Source organism: Rattus norvegicus, unplaced genomic scaffold (genome assembly GCF_021556685.1).
Source record: "Rattus norvegicus strain SHRSP/BbbUtx unplaced genomic scaffold, alternate assembly SHRSP_T2T unassigned-0000063, whole genome shotgun sequence".
NCBI lineage: Eukaryota > Metazoa > Chordata > Mammalia > Rodentia > Muridae > Rattus > Rattus norvegicus.
In genome coordinates, this window is record NW_028238803.1 from 105,802 (window position 1) to 124,264 (window position 18,463).

The window sequence follows — 18,463 nt, forward strand, 5'->3', positions numbered from 1 at the left end:
TAAAGGTTCCTCTGGTTGAAACATTCCTTTGTAGGAAGTTAAAATCTGTACTAAAAGGTTATGATTCATGGAATCTGTTTGATGTGGAAGTAGAATCATGGTTAGAGCTGATGTTGGCCATTAAGTCCTGCTGTGGTTTAGTCCCTGGAAGCTCTGGTTGGTTGGTGGTGTGTTCATATGGGGTCTCAAGTCCCTTCAAGCTCTTTTAGTCCTTTCTCTGATTTCTTCAACTGGGGTCCTGCGCTCAGTTCACTGGTTTGTTGCTCGCATTCACCTATGTATCTGCCGTATTCTGGCTGTGTCAATGAATAGTTTTATATTCCTTAAAAAAATGTCAGAAGAGCCTACAGCCATACCACCCGAAACGCGCCCGATCTCGTCTGATCTCGGAAGCTAAGCAGGGTCGGGCATGCTTAGTACGTGGATGGGAGACCACCTGGGATACCGGGTGCTGTAGGCTTTTGGGGGTTGGGGATTTAACTCAGTGGTAGAGCTCTTGCCAGGCAATCAAAATCAGGAGCTCAGGAGCTCAGGAGCTCAGGAGCTCAGGAGCTCAGGAGCTCAGGAGCTCAGGAGCTCAGGAGCTCAGGAGCTCAGGAGCTCAGGAGCCTAGGAGCCCAGGAGCTCAGGAGCTCAGGAGCTCAGGAGCTCAGGAGGAGATTTCAGGACAGCAGGGATACACAGTGAGACCATGTGCGTAACAAACCAACAGAAACCAAACAACAAAGCAACCTTAAAAAACCCATCCCAAAACAAACCAAACCACACCAACAAACAGAAATAGACTTTACAACTTTTTTAAAAAAGATGTATTTCTTATATATAAGTACACTGTAGCTGTCTTCAGACACACCAGAAGAGGGCATCAGATCTCACTACAGATGGCTGTGAGACACCATGTCGTTGCTGGGATTTGAACTCAGAACCTCTGGAAGAGCAGTCAGTGCTCTTAACCACTAAGCCATCCTTCCAGCCCGACTTCACAACTTTTATTTTGCCTTTTTTTTTCCTTCCCCAGAGCTAAGGATCGAACCCAGGGCCTTGTGCTTGCTAGGCATGTGCCCTACGACTGAGTTAAATCCCCAACCCTAAAAATAGACTTTAAAAATGTCAGAGGAACCCCTCCTCTAGGATGTGCCTGAGCTGAATCACATAGGCGGGAGACTCTGCAGAATCCGCGGCCCTGAGCATCTGAGCGCGCTTCAAGTCTCCGATTAAATTTTAAAAATGGCCTCCAATAAAACTACATTGCAAAAATTGGGAAAAAAAAAACAGAATGGAAAGAGTAAAAGAGTTGAAGATGCTGAGCCTGAAGAATTTGTGGTAGAAAAAGTACTGAACCATTGTGTAGTGAACTATTTCGTGAAGTGGAAGGGGTTTACAGATGCCGATAATACTTGGGTACCAGGAGAAAATTTAGATTGTTCAGAATTAATTGAAGCACTTCTTCATTCTCGAAAAGCTGGTAAAGAAAACGATTGTCCAAAAAGGAAATCTTTATCTGATAGTGAATCCGATGAGAGCAAATCGAAGAAGAGAGATGCTGCTGACAAGCAAAGGAGGCGAATATGAAGTGGCCTCAGATTGTCATCGCCTTCTATGAGGAGTGGCTGATTTGGCATTCTTGTACCGAAATGAAGTACAATAATTGTTTGCATATATAAATACACAATATTATATATATATATGTATATAAAATTATATATATATATATGAATGATCTGGATCTTGGGTTTTGAATTACTAGTGTGGATCAAAGAGCATCCTGATGAAAATCAAGTCTGATATGCTAGTTTTGAAAGCATTGGCAGTAGTTGGGAGATTTTTGGTTTTCGTTCTGCGTCAAAAGGCACTGACTCCTTTGAGCGAGTGAGAGCTCTCTGTAGTTGCTTCCTGTAACAGTAGAGTACTTGACACCATGTTGTATTTCCTCGGCTTGAAGAACAGCTTTTCTTAAACACTGGGGAGATTTTACAGTCATGACTCAAGTCAGAACTTATTTTTAACTGGGACACAGAAGGACCATTCTGGTTTGTGTGTGTGTGTGTGTGTGTGTGTGTGTGTGTGTGCGCGCGCGCGCGCGCGTTTGTTTGTATGCAGTGTATGCATAAAACACTTACATAACCTGTCTGTTTTAGCTTGCTTTTAATACTCAAAAGAGCTGAACGTGAAAACACAGGTTGATGAGAGGCCATCAGCCTGACCATTTTCCTGATACCATAACCTTTCGGATTAAGCAGAGTCTGTAATGTATAGGATAGTTTAAAAGCAAGCCCATCAGAATTGATGTATTATCAAATAAATACAGTAGTTTATTTTCATACCAACTCCACCTTCAGAAAACGGAATTAAACGAAGTAGTAGCTTGATTTAACAACAAGACTTGGCCTAGTGTGGTGGTGTGCACCTTTAATGCCAGAACTCTAGAGGCAGGTGGAGCTGTGATTTAAGAGGCCAGCTGATCTACAGAGGCAGGTCTGAGTCAGCTGTTCTGTGTAAAGGTTCCTCTTGTTGAACCATTCCTTTGTAGGAAGTTAAAATCTGTACTAAAAGGTTATGATTCATGGAATCTGTTTGATGTGGAAGTAGAATCATGGTTAGAGCTGATGTTGGCCATTAAGTCCTGCTGTGGTTTAGTCCCTGGAAGCTCTGGTTGGTTGGTGTTGTTGTTCATATGGGGTCTCAAGTCCCTTCAAGCTCTTTTAGTCCTTTCTCTGATTTCTTCAACTGGGGTCCTGCGCTCAGTTCACTGGTTTGTTGCTCGCATTCACCTATGTATCTGCCGTATTCTGGCTGTGTCAATGAATAGTTTTATATTCCTTAAAAAAATGTCAGAAGAGCCTACAGCCATACCACCCGGAACGCGCCCGATCTCGTCTGATCTCGGAAGCTAAGCAGGGTCGGGCATGCTTAGTACGTGGATGGGAGACCACCTGGGATACCGGGTGCTGTAGGCTTTTGGGGGTTGGGGATTTAACTCAGTGGTAGAGCTCTTGCCAGGCAATCAAAATCAGGAGCTCAGGAGCTCAGGAGCTCAGGAGCTCAGGAGCTCAGGAGCTCAGGAGCTCAGGAGCTCAGGAGCTCAGGAGCTCAGGAGCTCAGGAGCTCAGGAGCTCAGGAGCTCAGGAGCTCAGGAGCTCAGGAGCTCAGGAGCTCAGGAGCTCAGGAGCTCAGGAGCTCAGGAGCTCAGGAGGAGATTTCAGGACAGCAGGGATACACAGTGAGACCATGTGCGTAACAAACCAACAGAAACCAAAACAACAAAGCAACCTTAAAAAACCCATCCCAAAACAAACCAAACCACACCAACAAACAGAAATAGACTTTACAACTTTTTTAAAAAAGATGTATTTCTTATATATAAGTACACTGTAGCTGTCTTCAGACACACCAGAAGAGGGCATCAGATCTCACTACAGATGGCTGTGAGACACCATGTCGTTGCTGGGATTTGAATTCAGAACCTCTGGAAGAGCAGTCAGTGCTCTTAACCACTAAGCCATCCTTCCAGCCCGACTTCACAACTTTTATTTTGCCTTTTTTTTTCCTTCCCCAGAGCTAAGGATCGAACCCAGGGCCTTTTGCTTGCTAGGCATGTGCCCTACGACTGAGTTAAATCCCCAACCCTAAAAATAGACTTTAAAAATGTCAGAGGAACCCCTCCTCTAGGATGTGCCTGAGCTGAATCACATAGGCGGGAGACTCTGCAGAATCCGCGGCCCTGAGCATCTGAGCGCGCTTCAAGTCTCCGATTAAATTTTAAAAATGGCCTCCAATAAAACTACATTGCAAAAATTGGGAAAAAAAAAAAACAGAATGGAAAGAGTAAAAGAGTTGAAGATGCTGAGCCTGAAGAATTTGTGGTAGAAAAAGTACTGAACCATTGTGTAGTGAACTATTTCGTGAAGTGGAAGGGGTTTACAGATGCCGATAATACTTGGGTACCAGGAGAAAATTTAGATTGTCCAGAATTAATTGAAGCACTTCTTCATTCTCGAAAAGCTGGTAAAGAAAACGATTGTCCAAAAAGGAAATCTTTATCTGATAGTGAATCCGATGAGAGCAAATCGAAGAAGAGAGATGCTGCTGACAAGCAAAGGAGGCGAATATGAAGTGGCCTCAGATTGTCATCGCCTTCTATGAGGAGTGGCTGATTTGGCATTCTTGTACCGAAATGAAGTACAATAATTGTTTGCATATATAAATACACAATATTATATATATATATGTATATAAAAATATATATATATATATGAATGATCTGGATCTTGGGTTTTGAATTACTAGTGTGGATCAAAGAGCATCCTGATGAAAATCAAGTCTGATATGCTAGTTTTGAAAGCATTGGCAGTAGTTGGGAGATTTTTGGTTTTCGTTCTGCGTCAAAAGGCACTGACTCCTTTGAGCGAGTGAGAGCTCTCTGTAGTTGCTTCCTGTAACAGTAGAGTACTTGACACCATGTTGTATTTCCTCGGCTTGAAGAACAGCTTTTCTTAAACACTGGGGAGATTTTACAGTCATGACTCAAGTCAGAACTTATTTTTAACTGGGACACAGAAGGACCATTCTGGTTTGTGTGTGTGTGTGTGTGTGTGTGTGTGTGTGTGTGTGCGCGCGCGTTTGTTTGTATGCAGTGTATGCATAAAACACTTACATAACCTGTCTGTTTTAGCTTGCTTTTAATACTCAAAAGAGCTGAACGTGAAAACACAGGTTGATGAGAGGCCATCAGCCTGACCATTTTCCTGATACCATAACCTTTCGGATTAAGCAGAGTCTGTAATGTATTGGATAGTTTAAAAGCAAGCCCATCAGAATTGATGTATTATCAAATAAATACAGTAGTTTATTTTCATACCAACTCCACCTTCAGAAAACGGAATTAAACGAAGTAGTAGCTTGATTTAACAACAAGACTTGGCCTAGTGTGGTGGTGTGCACCTTTAATGCCAGAACTCTAGAGGCAGGTGGAGCTGTGATTTAAGAGGCCAGCTGATCTACAGAGGCAGGTCCGAGTCAGCTGTTCTGTGTAAAGGTTCCTCTGGTTGAACCATTCCTTTGTAGGAAGTTAAAATCTGTACTAAAAGGTTATGATTCATGGAATCTGTTTGATGTGGAAGTAGAATCATGGTTAGAGCTGATGTTGGCCATTAAGTCCTGCTGTGGTTTAGTCCCTGGAAGCTCTGGTTGGTTGGTGTTGTTGTTCATATGGGGTCTCAAGTCCCTTCAAGCTCTTTTAGTCCTTTCTCTGATTTCTTCAACTGGGGTCCTGCGCTCAGTTCACTGGTTTGTTGCTCGCATTCACCTATGTATCTGCCGTATTCTGGCTGTGTCAATGAATAGTTTTATATTCCTTAAAAAAATGTCAGAAGAGCCTACAGCCATACCACCCGGAACGCGCCCGATCTCGTCTGATCTCGGAAGCTAAGCAGGGTCGGGCATGCTTAGTACGTGGATGGGAGACCACCTGGGATACCGGGTGCTGTAGGCTTTTGGGGGTTGGGGATTTAACTCAGTGGTAGAGCTCTTGCCAGGCAATCAAAATCAGGAGCTCAGGAGCTCAGGAGCTCAGGAGCTCAGGAGCTCAGGAGCTCAGGAGCTCAGGAGCTCAGGAGCTCAGGAGCTCAGGAGCTCAGGAGCTCAGGAGCTCAGGAGCTCAGGAGGAGATTTCAGGACAGCAGGGATACACAGTGAGACCATGTGCGTAACAAACCAACAGAAACCAAAACAACAAAGCAACCTTAAAAAACCCATCCCAAAACAAACCAAACCACACCAACAAACAGAAATAGACTTTACAACTTTTTTAAAAAAGATGTATTTCTTATATATAAGTACACTGTAGCTGTCTTCAGACACACCAGAAGAGGGCATCAGATCTCACTACAGATGGCTGTGAGACACCATGTCGTTGCTGGGATTTGAACTCAGAACCTCTGGAAGAGCAGTCAGTGCTCTTAACCACTAAGCCATCCTTCCAGCCCGACTTCACAACTTTTATTTTGCCTTTTTTTTTCCTTCCCCAGAGCTAAGGATCGAACCCAGGGCCTTGTGCTTGCTAGGCATGTGCCCTACGACTGAGTTAAATCCCCAACCCTAAAAATAGACTTTAAAAATGTCAGAGGAACCCCTCCTCTAGGATGTGCCTGAGCTGAATCACATAGGCGGGAGACTCTGCAGAATCCGCGGCCCTGAGCATCTGAGCGCGCTTCAAGTCTCCGATTAAATTTTAAAAATGGCCTCCAATAAAACTACATTGCAAAAATTGGGAAAAAAAAAACAGAATGGAAAGAGTAAAAGAGTTGAAGATGCTGAGCCTGAAGAATTTGTGGTAGAAAAAGTACTGAACCATTGTGTAGTGAACTATTTCGTGAAGTGGAAGGGGTTTACAGATGCCGATAATACTTGGGTACCAGGAGAAAATTTAGATTGTCCAGAATTAATTGAAGCACTTCTTCATTCTCGAAAAGCTGGTAAAGAAAACGATTGTCCAAAAAGGAAATCTTTATCTGATAGTGAATCCGATGAGAGCAAATCGAAGAAGAGAGATGCTGCTGACAAGCAAAGGAGGCGAATATGAAGTGGCCTCAGATTGTCATCGCCTTCTATGAGGAGTGGCTGATTTGGCATTCTTGTACCGAAATGAAGTACAATAATTGTTTGCATATATAAATACACAATATTATATATATATGTATATAAAAATATATATATATATATATATGAATGATCTGGATCTTGGGTTTTGAATTACTAGTGTGGATCAAAGAGCATCCTGATGAAAATCAAGTCTGATATGCTAGTTTTGAAAGCATTGGCAGTAGTTGGGAGATTTTTGGTTTTCGTTCTGCGTCAAAAGGCACTGACTCCTTTGAGCGAGTGAGAGCTCTCTGTAGTTGCTTCCTGTAACAGTAGAGTACTTGACACCATGTTGTATTTCCTCGGCTTGAAGAACAGCTTTTCTTAAACACTGGGGAGATTTTACAGTCATGACTCAAGTCAGAACTTATTTTTAACTGGGACACAGAAGGACCATTCTGGTTTGTGTGTGTGTGTGTGTGTGTGTGTGTGTGTGTGTGTGTGTGTGTTTGTGTGTGTGTGTGCGCGCGCGTTTGTTTGTATGCAGTGTATGCATAAAACACTTACATAACCTGTCTGTTTTAGCTTGCTTTTAATACTCAAAAGAGCTGAACGTGAAAACACAGGTTGATGAGAGGCCATCAGCCTGACCATTTTCCTGATACCATAACCTTTCGGATTAAGCAGAGTCTGTAATGTATTGGATAGTTTAAAAGCAAGCCCATCAGAATTGATGTATTATCAAATAAATACAGTAGTTTATTTTCATACCAACTCCACCTTCAGAAAACGGAATTAAACGAAGTAGTAGCTTGATTTAACAACAAGACTTGGCCTAGTGTGGTGGTGTGCACCTTTAATGCCAGAACTCTAGAGGCAGGTGGAGCTGTGATTTAAGAGGCCAGCTGATCTACAGAGGCAGGTCCGAGTCAGCTGTTCTGTGTAAAGGTTCCTCTGGTTGAAACATTCCTTTGTAGGAAGTTAAAATCTGTACTAAAAGGTTATGATTCATGGAATCTGTTTGATGTGGAAGTAGAATCATGGTTAGAGCTGATGTTGGCCATTAAGTCCTGCTGTGGTTTAGTCCCTGGAAGCTCTGGTTGGTTGGTGGTGTGTTCATATGGGGTCTCAAGTCCCTTCAAGCTCTTTTAGTCCTTTCTCTGATTTCTTCAACTGGGGTCCTGCGCTCAGTTCACTGGTTTGTTGCTCGCATTCACCTATGTATCTGCCGTATTCTGGCTGTGTCAATGAATAGTTTTATATTCCTTAAAAAAATGTCAGAAGCGCCTACAGCCATACCACCCGGAACGCGCCCGATCTCGTCTGATCTCGGAAGCTAAGCAGGGTCGGGCATGCTTAGTACGTGGATGGGAGACCACCTGGGATACCGGGTGCTGTAGGCTTTTGGGGGTTGGGGATTTAACTCAGTGGTAGAGCTCTTGCCAGGCAATCAAAATCGCTCAGGAGCTCAGGAGCTCAGGAGCTCAGGAGCTCAGGAGCTCAGGAGCTCAGGAGCTCAGGAGCTCAGGAGCTCAGGAGCTCAGGAGCTCAGGAGCTCAGGAGCTCAGGAGCTCAGGAGCTCAGGAGCTCAGGAGCTCAGGAGCTCAGGAGCTCAGGAGGAGATTTCAGGACAGCAGGGATACACAGTGAGACCATGTGCGTAACAAACCAACAGAAACCAAAACAACAAAGCAACCTTAAAAAACCCATCCCAAAACAAACCAAACCACACCAACAAACAGAAATAGACTTTACAACTTTTTAAAAAAAGATGTATTTCTTATATATAAGTACACTGTAGCTGTCTTCAGACACACCAGAAGAGGGCATCAGATCTCACTACAGATGGCTGTGAGACACCATGTCGTTGCTGGGATTTGAATTCAGAACCTCTGGAAGAGCAGTCAGTGCTCTTAACCACTAAGCCATCCTTCCAGCCCGACTTCACAATTTTATTTTGCCTTTTTTTTTCCTCCCCAAGGCTAAGGATCGAACCCAGGGCCTTGTGCTTGCTAGGCATGTGCCCTACGACTGAGTTAAATCCCCAACCCTAAAAATAGACTTTAAAAATGTCAGAGGAACCCCTCCTCTAGGATGTGCCTGAGCTGAATCACATAGGCGGGAGACTCTGCAGAATCCGCGGCCCTGAGCATCTGAGCGCGCTTCAAGTCTCCGATTAAATTTTAAAAATGGCCTCCAATAAAACTACATTGCAAAAATTGGGAAAAAAAAAACAGAATGGAAAGAGTAAAAGAGTTGAAGATGCTGAGCCTGAAGAATTTGTGGTAGAAAAAGTACTGAACCATTGTGTAGTGAACTATTTCGTGAAGTGGAAGGGGTTTACAGATGCCGATAATACTTGGGTACCAGGAGAAAATTTAGATTGTCCAGAATTAATTGAAGCACTTCTTCATTCTCGAAAAGCTGGTAAAGAAAACGATTGTCCAAAAAGGAAATCTTTATCTGATAGTGAATCCGATGAGAGCAAATCGAAGAAGAGAGATGCTGCTGACAAGCAAAGGAGGCGAATATGAAGTGGCCTCAGATTGTCATCGCCTTCTATGAGGAGTGGCTGATTTGGCATTCTTGTACCGAAATGAAGTACAATAATTGTTTGCATATATAAATACACAATATTATATATATATGTATATAAAAATATATATATATATATATGAATGATCTGGATCTTGGGTTTTGAATTACTAGTGTGGATCAAAGAGCATCCTGATGAAAATCAAGTCTGATATGCTAGTTTTGAAAGCATTGGCAGTAGTTGGGAGATTTTTGGTTTTCGTTCTGCGTCAAAAGGCACTGACTCCTTTGAGCGAGTGAGAGCTCTCTGTAGTTGCTTCCTGTAACAGTAGAGTACTTGACACCATGTTGTATTTCCTCGGCTTGAAGAACAGCTTTTCTTAAACACTGGGGAAATTTTACAGTCATGACTCAAGTCAGAACTTATTTTTAACTGGGACACAGAAGGACCATTCTGGTTTGTGTGTGTGTGTGTGTGTGTGTGTGTGTGTGTGTGTGTGTGCGCGCGCGTTTGTTTGTATGCAGTGTATGCATAAAACACTTACATAACCTGTCTGTTTTAGCTTGCTTTTAATACTCAAAAGAGCTGAACGTGAAAACACAGGTTGATGAGAGGCCATCAGCCTGACCATTTTCCTGATACCATAACCTTTCGGATTAAGCAGAGTCTGTAATGTATTGGATAGTTTAAAAGCAAGCCCATCAGAATTGATGTATTATCAAATAAATACAGTAGTTTATTTTCATACCAACTCCACCTTCAGAAAACGGAATTAAACGAAGTAGTAGCTTGATTTAACAACAAGACTTGGCCTAGTGTGGTGGTGTGCACCTTTAATGCCAGAACTCTAGAGGCAGGTGGAGCTGTGATTTAAGAGGCCAGCTGATCTACAGAGGCAGGTCCGAGTCAGCTGTTCTGTGTAAAGGTTCCTCTGGTTGAACCATTCCTTTGTAGGAAGTTAAAATCTGTACTAAAAGGTTATGATTCATGGAATCTGTTTGATGTGGAAGTAGAATCATGGTTAGAGCTGATGTTGGCCATTAAGTCCTGCTGTGGTTTAGTCCCTGGAAGCTCTGGTTGGTTGGTGTTGTTGTTCATATGGGGTCTCAAGTCCCTTCAAGCTCTTTTAGTCCTTTCTCTGATTTCTTCAACTGGGGTCCTTCGCTCAGTTCACTGGTTTGTTGCTCGCATTCACCTATGTATCTGCCGTATTCTGGCTGTGTCAATGAATAGTTTTATATTCCTTAAAAAAATGTCAGAAGAGCCTACAGCCATACCACCCGGAACGCGCCCGATCTCGTCTGATCTCGGAAGCTAAGCAGGGTCGGGCATGCTTAGTACGTGGATGGGAGACCACCTGGGATACCGGGTGCTGTAGGCTTTTGGGGGTTGGGGATTTAACTCAGTGGTAGAGCTCTTGCCAGGCAATCAAAATCAGGAGCTCAGGAGCTCAGGAGCTCAGGAGCTCAGGAGCTCAGGAGCTCAGGAGCTCAGGAGCTCAGGAGCTCAGGAGCTCAGGAGGAGATTTCAGGACAGCAGGGATACACAGTGAGACCATGTGCGAAACAAACCAACAGAAACCAAAACAACAAAGCAACCTTAAAAAACCCATCCCAAAACAAACCAAACCACACCAACAAACAGAAATAGACTTTACAACTTTTTTAAAAAAGATGTATTTCTTATATATAAGTACACTGTAGCTGTCTTCAGACACACCAGAAGAGGGCATCAGATCTCACTACAGATGGCTGTGAGACACCATGTCGTTGCTGGGATTTGAACTCAGAACCTCTGGAAGAGCAGTCAGTGCTCTTAACCACTAAGCCATCCTTCCAGCCCGACTTCACAACTTTTATTTTGCCTTTTTTTTTCCTTCCCCAGAGCTAAGGATCGAACCCAGGGCCTTGTGCTTGCTAGGCATGTGCCCTACGACTGAGTTAAATCCCCAAACCTAAAAATAGACTTTAAAAATGTCAGAGGAACCCCTCCTCTAGGATGTGCCTGAGCTGAATCACATAGGCGGGAGACTCTGCAGAATCCGCGGCCCTGAGCATCTGAGCGCGCTTCAAGTCTCCGATTAAATTTTAAAAATGGCCTCCAATAAAACTACATTGCAAAAATTGGGAAAAAAAAAAAACAGAATGGAAAGAGTAAAAGAGTTGAAGATGCTGAGCCTGAAGAATTTGTGGTAGAAAAAGTACTGAACCATTGTGTAGTGAACTATTTCGTGAAGTGGAAGGGGTTTACAGATGCCGATAATACTTGGGTACCAGGAGAAAATTTAGATTGTCCAGAATTAATTGAAGCACTTCTTCATTCTCGAAAAGCTGGTAAAGAAAACGATTGTCCAAAAAGGAAATCTTTATCTGATAGTGAATCCGATGAGAGCAAATCGAAGAAGAGAGATGCTGCTGACAAGCAAAGGAGGCGAATATGAAGTGGCCTCAGATTGTCATCGCCTTCTATGAGGAGTGGCTGATTTGGCATTCTTGTACCGAAATGAAGTACAATAATTGTTTGCATATATAAATACACAATATTATATATATATGTATATAAAAATATATATATATATATATGAATGATCTGGATCTTGGGTTTTGAATTACTAGTGTGGATCAAAGAGCATCCTGATGAAAATCAAGTCTGATATGCTAGTTTTGAAAGCATTGGCAGTAGTTGGGAGATTTTTGGTTTTCGTTCTGCGTCAAAAGGCACTGACTCCTTTGAGCGAGTGAGAGCTCTCTGTAGTTGCTTCCTGTAACAGTAGAGTACTTGACACCATGTTGTATTTCCTCGGCTTGAAGAACAGCTTTTCTTAAACACTGGGGAGATTTTACAGTCATGACTCAAGTCAGAACTTATTTTTAACTGGGACACAGAAGGACCATTCTGGTTTGTGTGTGTGTGTGTGTGTGTGTGTGTGTGTGTGTGTTTGTGTGTGTGTGTGCGCGCGCGTTTGTTTGTATGCAGTGTATGCATAAAACACTTACATAACCTGTCTGTTTTAGCTTGCTTTTAATACTCAAAAGAGCTGAACGTGAAAACACAGGTTGATGAGAGGCCATCAGCCTGACCATTTTCCTGATACCATAACCTTTCGGATTAAGCAGAGTCTGTAATGTATTGGATAGTTTAAAAGCAAGCCCATCAGAATTGATGTATTATCAAATAAATACAGTAGTTTATTTTCATACCAACTCCACCTTCAGAAAACGGAATTAAACGAAGTAGTAGCTTGATTTAACAACAAGACTTGGCCTAGTGTGGTGGTGTGCACCTTTAATGCCAGAACTCTAGAGGCAGGTGGAGCTGTGATTTAAGAGGCCAGCTGATCTACAGAGGCAGGTCCGAGTCAGCTGTTCTGTGTAAAGGTTCCTCTGGTTGAAACATTCCTTTGTAGGAAGTTAAAATCTGTACTAAAAGGTTATGATTCATGGAATCTGTTTGATGTGGAAGTAGAATCATGGTTAGAGCTGATGTTGGCCATTAAGTCCTGCTGTGGTTTAGTCCCTGGAAGCTCTGGTTGGTTGGTGGTGTGTTCATATGGGGTCTCAAGTCCCTTCAAGCTCTTTTAGTCCTTTCTCTGATTTCTTCAACTGGGGTCCTGCGCTCAGTTCACTGGTTTGTTGCTCGCATTCACCTATGTATCTGCCGTATTCTGGCTGTGTCAATGAATAGTTTTATATTCCTTAAAAAAATGTCAGAAGAGCCTACAGCCATACCACCCGGAACGCGCCCGATCTCGTCTGATCTCGGAAGCTAAGCAGGGTCGGGCATGCTTAGTACGTGGATGGGAGACCACCTGGGATACCGGGTGCTGTAGGCTTTTGGGGGTTGGGGATTTAACTCAGTGGTAGAGCTCTTGCCAGGCAATCAAAATCAGGAGCTCAGGAGCTCAGGAGCTCAGGAGCTCAGGAGCTCAGGAGCTCAGGAGCTCAGGAGCTCAGGAGCTCAGGAGCTCAGGAGCTCAGGAGCTCAGGAGCTCAGGAGCTCAGGAGCTCAGGAGGAGATTTCAGGACAGCAGGGATACACAGTGAGACCATGTGCGTAACAAACCAACAGAAACCAAAACAACAAAGCAACCTTAAAAAACCCATCCCAAAACAAACCAAACCACACCAACAAACAGAAATAGACTTTACAACTTTTTTAAAAAAGATGTATTTCTTATATATAAGTACACTGTAGCTGTCTTCAGACACACCAGAAGAGGGCATCAGATCTCACTACAGATGGCTGTGAGACACCATGTCGTTGCTGGGATTTGAATTCAGAACCTCTGGAAGAGCAGTCAGTGCTCTTAACCACTAAGCCATCCTTCCAGCCCGACTTTACAACTTTTATTTTGCCTTTTTTTTTCCTTCCCCAGAGCTAAGGATCGAACCCAGGGCCTTGTGCTTGCTAGGCATGTGCCCTACGACTGAGTTAAATCCCCAACCCTAAAAATAGACTTTAAAAATGTCAGAGGAACCCCTCCTCTAGGATGTGCCTGAGCTGAATCACATAGGCGGGAGACTCTGCAGAATCTGCGGCCCTGAGCATCTGAGCGCGCTTCAAGTCTCCGATTAAATTTTAAAAATGGCCTCCAATAAAACTACATTGCAAAAATTGGGAAAAAAAAAAACAGAATGGAAAGAGTAAAAGAGTTGAAGATGCTGAGCCTGAAGAATTTGTGGTAGAAAAAGTACTGAACCATTGTGTAGTGAACTATTTCGTGAAGTGGAAGGGGTTTACAGATGCCGATAATACTTGGGTACCAGGAGAAAATTTAGATTGTCCAGAATTAATTGAAGCACTTCTTCATTCTCGAAAAGCTGGTAAAGAAAACGATTGTCCAAAAAGGAAATCTTTATCTGATAGTGAATCCGATGAGAGCAAATCGAAGAAGAGAGATGCTGCTGACAAGCAAAGGAGGCGAATATGAAGTGGCCTCAGATTGTCATCGCCTTCTATGAGGAGTGGCTGATTTGGCATTCTTGTACCGAAATGAAGTACAATAATTGTTTGCATATATAAATACACAATATTATATATATATGTATATAAAATATATATATATATATATGAATGATCTGGATCTTGGGTTTTGAATTACTAGTGTGGATCAAAGAGCATCCTGATGAAAATCAAGTCTGATATGCTAGTTTTGAAAGCATTGGCAGTAGTTGGGAGATTTTTGGTTTTCGTTCTGCGTCAAAAGGCACTGACTCCTTTGAGCGAGTGAGAGCTCTCTGTAGTTGCTTCCTGTAACAGTAGAGTACTTGACACCATGTTGTATTTCCTCGGCTTGAAGAACAGCTTTTCTTAAACACTGGGGAGATTTTACAGTCATGACTCAAGTCAGAACTTATTTTTAACTGGGACACAGAAGGACCATTCTGGTTTGTGTGTGTGTGTGTGTGTGTGTGTGTGTGTGTGTGTGTGCGCGCGCGTTTGTTTGTATGCAGTGTATGCATAAAACACTTACATAACCTGTCTGTTTTAGCTTGCTTTTAATACTCAAAAGAGCTGAACGTGAAAACACAGGTTGATGAGAGGCCATCAGCCTGACCATTTTCCTGATACCATAACCTTTCGGATTAAGCAGAGTCTGTAATGTATTGGATAGTTTAAAAGCAAGCCCATCAGAATTGATGTATTATCAAATAAATACAGTAGTTTATTTTCATACCAACTCCACCTTCAGAAAACGGAATTAAACGAAGTAGTAGCTTGATTTAACAACAAGACTTGGCCTAGTGTGGTGGTGTGCACCTTTAATGCCAGAACTCTAGAGGCAGGTGGAGCTGTGATTTAAGAGGCCAGCTGATCTACAGAGGCAGGTCCGAGTCAGCTGTTCTGTGTAAAGGTTCCTCTGGTTGAACCATTCCTTTGTAGGAAGTTAAAATCTGTACTAAAAGGTTATGATTCATGGAATCTGTTTGATGTGGAAGTAGAATCATGGTTAGAGCTGATGTTGGCCATTAAGTCCTGCTGTGGTTTAGTCCCTGGAAGCTCTGGTTGGTTGGTGTTGTTGTTCATATGGGGTCTCAAGTCCCTTCAAGCTCTTTTAGTCCTTTCTCTGATTTCTTCAACTGGGGTCCTGCGCTCAGTTCACTGGTTTGTTGCTCGCATTCACCTATGTATCTGCCGTATTCTGGCTGTGTCAATGAATAGTTTTATATTCCTTAAAAAAATGTCAGAAGAGCCTACAGCCATACCACCCGGAACGCGCCCGATCTCGTCTGATCTCGGAAGCTAAGCAGGGTCGGGCATGCTTAGTACGTGGATGGGAGACCACCTGGGATACCGGGTGCTGTAGGCTTTTGGGGGTTGGGGATTTAACTCAGTGGTAGAGCTCTTGCCAGGCAATCAAAATCAGGAGCTCAGGAGCTCAGGAGCTCAGGAGCTCAGGAGCTCAGGAGCTCAGGAGCTCAGGAGCTCAGGAGCTCAGGAGCTCAGGAGCTCAGGAGCTCAGGAGCTCAGGAGCTCAGGAGCTCAGGAGCTCAGGAGATTTCAGGACAGCAGGGATACACAGTGAGACCATGTGCGTAACAAACCAACAGAAACCAAACAACAAAGCAACCTTAAAAAACCCATCCCAAACCAAACCAAACCACACCAACAAACAGAAATAGACTTTACAACTTTTTTAAAAAAGATGTATTTCTTATATATAAGTACACTGTAGCTGTCTTCAGACACACCAGAAGAGGGCATCAGATCTCACTACAGATGGCTGTGAGACACCATGTCGTTGCTGGGATTTGAACTCAGAACCTCTGGAAGAGCAGTCAGTGCTCTTAACCACTAAGCCATCCTTCCAGCCCGACTTTACAACTTTTATTTTGCCTTTTTTTTTCCTTCCCCAGAGCTAAGGATCGAACCCAGGGCCTTGTGCTTGCTAGGCATGTGCCCTACGACTGAGTTAAATCCCCAACCCTAAAAATAGACTTTAAAAATGTCAGAGGAACCCCTCCTCTAGGATGTGCCTGAGCTGAATCACATAGGCGGGAGACTCTGCAGAATCCGCGGCCCTGAGCATCTGAGCGCGCTTCAAGTCTCCGATTAAATTTTAAAAATGGCCTCCAATAAAACTACATTGCAAAAATTGGGAAAAAAAAAAACAGAATGGAAAGAGTAAAAGAGTTGAAGATGCTGAGCCTGAAGAATTTGTGGTAGAAAAAGTACTGAACCATTGTGTAGTGAACTATTTCGTGAAGTGGAAGGGGTTTACAGATGCCGATAATACTTGGGTACCAGGAGAAAATTTAGATTGTCCAGAATTAATTGAAGCACTTCTTCATTCTCGAAAAGCTGGTAAAGAAAACGATTGTCCAAAAAGGAAATCTTTATCTGATAGTGAATCCGATGAGAGCAAATCGAAGAAGAGAGATGCTGCTGACAAGCAAAGGAGGCGAATATGAAGTGGCCTCAGATTGTCATCGCCTTCTATGAGGAGTGGCTGATTTGGCATTCTTGTACCGAAATGAAGTACAATAATTGTTTGCATATATAAATACACAATATTATATATATATGTATATAAAATATATATATATATATATGAATGATCTGGATCTTGGGTTTTGAATTACTAGTGTGGATCAAAGAGCATCCTGATGAAAATCAAGTCTGATATGCTAGTTTTGAAAGCATTGGCAGTAGTTGGGAGATTTTTGGTTTTCGTTCTGCGTCAAAAGGCACTGACTCCTTTGAGCGAGTGAGAGCTCTCTGTAGTTGCTTCCTGTAACAGTAGAGTACTTGACACCATGTTGTATTTCCTCGGCTTGAAGAACAGCTTTTCTTAAACACTGGGGAGATTTTACAGTCATGACTCAAGTCAGAACTTATTTTTAACTGGGACACAGAAGGACCATTCTGGTTTGTGTGTGTGTGTGTGTGTGTGTGTGTGTGTGTGTGCGCGCGCGTTTGTTTGTATGCAGTGTATGCATAAAACACTTACATAACCTGTCTGTTTTAGCTTGCTTTTAATACTCAAAAGAGCTGAACGTGAAAACACAGGTTGATGAGAGGCCATCAGCCTGACCATTTTCCTGATACCATAACCTTTCGGATTAAGCAGAGTCTGTAATGTATTGGATAGTTTAAAAGCAAGCCCATCAGAATTGATGTATTATCAAATAAATACAGTAGTTTATTTTCATACCAACTCCACCTTCAGAAAACGGAATTAAACGAAGTAGTAGCTTGATTTAACAACAAGACTTGGCCTAGTGTGGTGGTGTGCACCTTTAATGCCAGAACTCTAGAGGCAGGTGGAGCTGTGATTTAAGAGGCCAGCTGATCTACAGAGGCAGGTCCGAGTCAGCTGTTCTGTGTAAAGGTTCCTCTGGTTGAAACATTCCTTTGTAGGAAGTTAAAATCTGTACTAAAAGGTTATGATTCATGGAATCTGTTTGATGTGGAAGTAGAATCATGGTTAGAGCTGATGTTGGCCATTAAGTCCTGCTGTGGTTTAGTCCCTGGAAGCTCTGGTTGGTTGGTGGTGTGTTCATATGGGGTCTCAAGTCCCTTCAAGCTCTTTTAGTCCTTTCTCTGATTTCTTCAACTGGGGTCCTGCGCTCAGTTCACTGGTTTGTTGCTCGCATTCACCTATGTATCTGCCGTATTCTGGCTGTGTCAATGAATAGTTTTATATTCCTTAAAAAAATGTCAGAAGAGCCTACAGCCATACCACCCGGAACGCGCCCGATCTCGTCTGATCTCGGAAGCTAAGCAGGGTCGGGCATGCTTAGTACGTGGATGGGAGACCACCTGGGATACCGGGTGCTGTAGGCTTTTGGGGGTTGGGGATTTAACTCAGTGGTAGAGCTCTTGCCAGGCAATCAAAATCAGGAGCTCAGGAGCTCAGGAGCTCAGGAGCTCAGGAGCTCAGGAGCTCAGGAGCTCAGGAGCTCAGGAGCTCAGGAGCTCAGGAGCTCAGGAGCTCAGGAGCTCAGGAGATTTCAGGACAGCAGGGATACACAGTGAGACCATGTGCGTAACAAACCAACAGAAACCAAACAACAAAGCAACCTTAAAAAACCCATCCCTAACCAAACCAAACCACACCAACAAACAGAAATAGACTTTACAACTTTTTTAAAAAAGATGTATTTCTTATATATAAGTACACTGTAGCTGTCTTCAGACACACCAGAAGAGGGCATCAGATCTCACTACAGATGGCTGAGAGACACCATGTCGTTGCTGGGATTTGAACTCAGAACCTCTGGAAGAGCAGTCAGTGCTCTTAACCACTAAGCCATCCTTCCAGCCCGACTTTACAACTTTTATTTTGCCTTTTTTTTTCCTTCCCCAGAGCTAAGGTTCGAACCCAGGGCCTTGTGCTTGCTAGGC

At 43.1% G+C, this 18,463-nt stretch overlaps 11 pseudogenes; all 11 read left to right on the forward strand.

Annotated features, from left to right (window-relative positions):
* The first annotated feature begins 342 nt into the window (after positions 1–342).
* Positions 343–460, forward strand: LOC147997756 (5S ribosomal RNA; annotated as a pseudogene).
* Positions 461–2,839: 2,379 nt separating this feature from the next.
* On the forward strand, positions 2,840–2,957 carry LOC147997757 (5S ribosomal RNA; annotated as a pseudogene).
* A 2,416-nt stretch (positions 2,958–5,373) lies between these two features.
* Positions 5,374–5,491, forward strand: LOC147997758 (5S ribosomal RNA; annotated as a pseudogene).
* A 744-nt stretch (positions 5,492–6,235) lies between these two features.
* Positions 6,236–6,672, forward strand: LOC147997759 (chromobox protein homolog 3 pseudogene; annotated as a pseudogene).
* A 1,192-nt stretch (positions 6,673–7,864) lies between these two features.
* Positions 7,865–7,982, forward strand: LOC147997760 (5S ribosomal RNA; annotated as a pseudogene).
* Positions 7,983–10,378: 2,396 nt separating this feature from the next.
* On the forward strand, positions 10,379–10,496 carry LOC147997761 (5S ribosomal RNA; annotated as a pseudogene).
* Positions 10,497–12,829: 2,333 nt separating this feature from the next.
* Positions 12,830–12,947, forward strand: LOC147997762 (5S ribosomal RNA; annotated as a pseudogene).
* Positions 12,948–13,699: 752 nt separating this feature from the next.
* Positions 13,700–14,137, forward strand: LOC147997763 (chromobox protein homolog 3 pseudogene; annotated as a pseudogene).
* Positions 14,138–15,307: 1,170 nt separating this feature from the next.
* Positions 15,308–15,425, forward strand: LOC147997764 (5S ribosomal RNA; annotated as a pseudogene).
* Positions 15,426–16,181: 756 nt separating this feature from the next.
* Positions 16,182–16,619, forward strand: LOC147997765 (chromobox protein homolog 3 pseudogene; annotated as a pseudogene).
* A 1,165-nt stretch (positions 16,620–17,784) lies between these two features.
* LOC147997766 (5S ribosomal RNA) lies at positions 17,785–17,902 on the forward strand (annotated as a pseudogene).
* The last annotated feature ends 561 nt before the right edge of the window (positions 17,903–18,463 follow it).